We start from the raw sequence: 6,000 nt of genomic DNA on the forward strand, positions 1-6,000 counted from the left end.
GACTTCAAATGTCTGTGGGGGGGCGGAGGAGGCGATACTGGGAATGCTAATGCCAGATGAAGTGGAGGATGTGTGTTGCCAAAATTTACTACGTTGTGCACTTACAGCGCCACTAATTGAGGAAATGGAGGTCGAGGTGGATGGAGGTCCCTTCTGGCGAGAAAATATGGAAGCGGTAGGTGGTGGTGTACTAGTTAACTGCATTGGTGGTGATCCCATTGCCACGTCGCCAACATCACGCTCAGCAGCATTTCGGGCTAGGGTAAAAATGTCTGTTTGCTGCATGGCCGCTGAGGCTGCAGTGACGTCTATGATGACTGCGTCGTCATCATGAGAGTCTTCATCAGCAGGAGTATACGCCACTTCTTGTTCAGCGTCATCATCACGCTCCATAACTATGAGACTTTCGGGGACCTTCCTTTTACGCTTAGCTACCTTTGTCAGATCATGGTGTGCCTCACTCTCAGACGGCCGTGGTGGTTCCCAATTTTTATCCATATAATCAGAAGGAAGGGGGCTTGAAGAAGATGTAGACACCATCCTTGATCTTTTCCTTGCTAGGGATCTGGAAGACAATGAATGATCAGGAGGAGTGGCTTCCTCAAATGATACCTCGGCTTGAATGTTGATTTCCTGATGTGCCCCAACTTCGGGAGGAACAACTATTGTGGGCACTTGTGCCGCTCCATGCACCTCTGCTTGCGCATCTCCTTGCGCTGCCTCTCCTTCCACATGTACTTGGGCTTGTACTTGCACATGTGGTTGTTGTTGCGGCTGTGGTTGTTGAACACTCGTCTGATGAGTTACAACAACCTGTGTTGATTGAGGGATGCTGCAACTTTCTTGCGATGAGCCAACATCACTGGTCGATGGTGATTGAACAACTATACTGGCTGCCTCTGCAGCACTCAAGGGCTTGGACTTAAGTTGGCGTGGTGGTGGTGGCACTGAGCCCAATGGAGTGGGGGTGCTGCTTCCAGCTTGGTCCCCAGCAGACCCCGCTGCTGCTGCTGGCGTACTTTTTTTTACCCCAAAAATGCGGCGGTCGGCACACCATTCTCCTTGGCAAGTGGCTCCACTTGCTTCTTCTGCTCCTTACTGGTAACTTTCTTGCTAGAGGAGCTACGGGCAACTTTTTTTGGGGCCATCTTCTTCCGATGTCAGAATAGCAGGCACAGTTGCACAAGTTGCAGAGTTGGGTGTGGCCACACGTGACGTTGTGCTGCACACACCGCAACAGGACTTGTTCCTGGCACTGATGAGGAACGATGAGGCTGATGATTCGTCTTCTGCATCTAAAAGCAAACAAAGCCAGAGGAACATCAGTTAAATAAATGTTGCATATGTAGCGAATCAATTAATAGTTTCCAAGTAAGCATTATTATTATACCCACCCCCCAAAATGGAAAGACCAATAAAATGCACCACTGACAGAGTACCCCTGGGCATAATGGATGAAAGCATGGCAGACTGGGTGCAGGCCTATGGCACACCAAAGCACACTGCCTGGCATCAAAATGGCCCCTAGACCCCCACCACATGGCCAGGTCCTGCCTGTACCAGTCCTCAAAATGGCCCCCACCCACATGGACAGGCCCCATCAACACCCCAAAAAATAAAAAAACACACAAAAATCACCACAATCCAGTGCCATCCATGCCCTCCATGATGTTTACATTAAAGAGACCCCACAGAAAGACTCAGTCCATGCACTACTGAGTACCCCTGGGCAAAAGGCCCCAACAACAGCCCAAATATCGAAAAACACACAAAAATCACCACAATCTAATGCCATCCATTCCCTCAATCATGTTCAAATTCATGACACAATTTCAAGTGTTGAGGGTAGAGTCATCTATCCTCGAGGCTGAGCGCAAAATTGACTTGGAAACAACATGGTTTCTTATCCACATTCCATGAATTTATTTGCAAACTTTGAAATTTCCAATGAATATTAAGACGTCATGTATCAACAAAACTTCATTGCATACATAATGAAATTCTTATGTAACAGTGTTGGTGAAAAAATATCCTTTTCAATTCACCCAATGCATTTCCGGTCATGCAAAAGTGACCCTTCGTCAGGGGTCTGAAACAAGGGACAAACAGGACCATATTAGTCACTCCTGTACTATGTAAAAATAATAATAAACTGAGGAATCACAAGTAAGCTGTAACATGCAATCTACACATACCTCATATTCACGAAGTGCACCGGAGGATTTAACGGAGTGAAGTGAAATGGAGTGGGTAAAAACGTACTGAAGGAAAAGTATGGTATCTATCACCAAAAAATGTAGAACCAATCGGTGCGCAATAGCTCAACAAGACTTAATACATGTGTGAAAAACCAAACGAACCATGCCCGTGCAACGAAATATGAGAGTAAAAACTACAATCACAACACTCAACCACTTACGAGCCAACGGACGCCGCCGCGTCTCGAAGGATTCAATCGAATCAAGACCTTACTACAATCGAGTCTAACATTGGTTAAATGGAAGTCATGAACCAATCCGAAACCGGGAGCTGGTACCAGCCCCCGCCACGTGACCTGAGTGTAATGGCTTCACAACACGGAAGTGCGGGCGCACCGCATTACTGGCAAAGAGAACACCAAATTGTGATGTGCTGTTATACACAAATGTGGCATAAACAATAAACACAAACATAGAAACATAAAATGAAGACAATAATACACAATGATGAGAATGTAAGATATGAACCAAATAAATTGCATTGCTAAAGGAAATGGTACGACATGTGAATTTACCTGTAACAAGGGGATCAGAGTCATTCAAAAGTCAATGCTGTCTACATAATGGATCATAAAAAGCACGAATGTTCAACACGATAATTTAATTCAGTCGGATGGTTAGAGTTCAATTTTTTGATCCAGTAAAACTCTGCTCTTATTCTTTGTTTCACCAGAACCATGTTTTGGCGTTGCGAGATAGTCTCGAGAACCATGAATTTTAATTGTGAAATTTGATGCCCAGCTTCTTTCCAGTACTTTTGAGGAACAATGGTTCAGAGTAGGCCTAATGAGGTCCAAGGGAACAAGGGTCCTGATGATGATCTAAAGCTATATAGATCGAAACGCCGTCGACCCACCCAAGGAATTTCACTCGCTTTAGTGTATATAATTGTTGTGTTTTTAACCTTGTTGTTGTTGTGTGACAGTCCGTTCACTTTGATCACTTATGTCACGTCCTGCACCGTACTATTCACTTGAGCACCTGAAATACAGTATAAGAATATTTATGTTTATCTATAAAAAAGAAAGAGAAAATAAAAATTTCTACTTGTACCTACAATTCTCGCTCCCTAGCGTTTATTAAATACTCGCTATTGTCACCCCTTGTTCCCTTGGACCTCATTAGGCCTACTCTGAACCATTGTTCCTCAAAAGTATCATTCCACCCCAGGTTCAAATCTATGGGGTTCCCTTGTTTATAAGAAACAGCTTCTTTCCAGTGGCAAGCTAAGGAAGATTTAAGGTCGAAAAACTTAAAAGAGCTACTGAACGCACCAAAAAAGGAGAAACACAAACGGAAAGGGATGTCAAAATGTTTAAACTGCATTCACTGCAATAACGTAATCACTGGCAAAATCCTCACGCATCCTACTAAAGGTTATCCTATTGAACTATGTCACTCCAGCACTTGCGATACCTCTAACTGTATCTATTCAATCAAATGCCCATGTGGCAAAATTTATGTCGGACAAACTGAACGTAAAATTAAAGTCCGCATTACGGAACTCAAAAGTAATATCAGGCTTGCGAACCTTAAATCTTCCTTAGCTTGCCACTGGAAAGAAGCTGGGCATCAAATTTCACAATTAAAATTCATGGTTCTCGAGACTATCTCGCAACGCCAAGACATGGATCCGGTGAAACAAAGATTAAGAGCAGAGTTTTAATGGATCAAATCATTGAACTCTAACCATCCAACTTGTTTAAATGATTGTGTTGAACATTCGTGCTTTTTATGATCCATTATGTAGACAGCATTGACTTTTGAATGACTCTGATCCCCTTGTTACAGCTAAATTCACATGTTGTATCATTTTCTTTAGCAATGCAATTTATTTGGTTCATATCTTACATTCTCATCATTGTGCATTATTGTCTTCATTTTATGTTTCTATGTTTGTGTTTATTGTTTATGCCACATTTGTGTATAACAGCACATCACAATTTGGTGTTCTCTTTGCCAGTAATACGGTGTGCCCGCACTTCCATGTTGTGAAGCCATTACACTCAGGTCACGTGGCGGGGGCTGGTACCAGCTCCTGGTTTCGGATTGGTTCATGATGCGATCACATGACTGCTGTTTAACCAATGTTAGACTCGATTGTAGTAAGGTCTTGATTCGATTGAATCCTTCGAGACGCGGCGGCGTCCGTTTGCTCATAAGTGGTTGAGTGTTGTGATTGTAGATTTTACTTTCATATTTCGTTGCACAGGTATGGTTCGTTTGGTTTTTCACACATGTATTCATTCTTGTTGAGCTATTGCGCACCGATTTGTTCTACATTTTTTGGTGATAGATACCATACTTTTCCTTCAGAACGTCTTTACCCACTCCATTTCACTTCACTCCGTTAAATCCTCTGGTGCACTTCGTGAATATGAGGCATGTGTAGATTGCATGTTACAGCTTACTTGTGATTCCTCAGTTTATTAATATTTTTACATTGTACACGATAGACTAATATGGTCCTGTTTGTCCCTTGTTTCAGACCCCTGACGAAGGGTCACTTTTGCATGACCGGAAATGCATTGGGTGAATTGAAAAGGATATTTTTTCACCAACAATGTTACATAAGAATATCAGTATGTATGCAATGAAGTTTTGTTGATACACGACGTCTTAATCTTTATTGGAAATTTCAAAGTTTGCAAATAAATTCATGGATTGTGGATAAGAAACCATGTTGTTTCCAAGTCAATTTTGCGCTCAGCCTCGAGGATAGATGACTCTACCCTCAACACTTGCAATTATTTCGAAAGGCACGACCTGACTTTGTGCGACGACCAGAGCGCAGTTCTTATATTGGCATATTCAATTCTTGTAAAAAAAGTCGAATTTCGAGTGCACAGGGATTACACACTTTCTCAAATTCAAGACACCCCACAGAAAGACTAGGCCCATGCACCACTGAGTACCCCTGGGCATAATGAATGAAAGCATGGCAGACTGGGTGCAGGCCTATGGCACAACAAAGCACACTGACTGGCTTCAAAATGGCCCCCAGACCCCCACCACATGGCCAGGCCCTGCCTGTACCAGTCCACAAAATGGCCCCCACCCACATGGACAGGCCCCATCAACACCGCAGAAAAGTCGAAAAACACACAAAAATCACCACAATCCAATGCCATCCATGCCCTCCATGATGTTTACATTAAAGAGACCTCACAGAAAGACTCAGTCCATGCACCACTGAGTACGCCTGGTAAGCATGGGCGGAAAATCCGTTTCGCTCGCGGATTTTGCGGATTTTCGGGAAATTCGCAATCCGCGAGATTCGCGAATCTCCCGCAAAATCCGCAAATCCGCGAGCAGCGGATTTTGCTCACACTGCTCGCACTGTTCGCGTGAGTTCGCGGCTTCCCAGTACAACTTCGCGCCCCGCGAATAAGTGCTAAATTGCAGAAATACGATCTTAGCAAAACTGAAACTACTTACCAGGTTCAAAAGTTCAGGCTCATCATTAGTAGCCATTTCCTGTAGTGCTTCCTGAGGGGCCCCTCCAGAGTTCAGTTGCCAGTTGCAACTATTATGTGACCCTGCTCTGAACCTCAGAATAGTTACACATATGCCACAAAGGTCCTGAATTACAGCTAAGGGAGACAAGCAGGAGCCAGGCTGGAAGTTAAAATCCATTAATCAGCCCCTAATTCATTATTGTCAGGTGGGGCAGGGCAGGTGTTGTAACTAATTTTGCAACAATGAAAGCACTTAGCAAGTGCAAAAGATCACTAATCAGGGC

The sequence above is a fragment of the Lissotriton vulgaris genome, chromosome 4_1 (genome assembly GCF_964263255.1).
Source record: "Lissotriton vulgaris chromosome 4_1, aLisVul1.2, whole genome shotgun sequence".
NCBI classification, from domain to species: Eukaryota; Metazoa; Chordata; class Amphibia; order Caudata; family Salamandridae; genus Lissotriton; species Lissotriton vulgaris.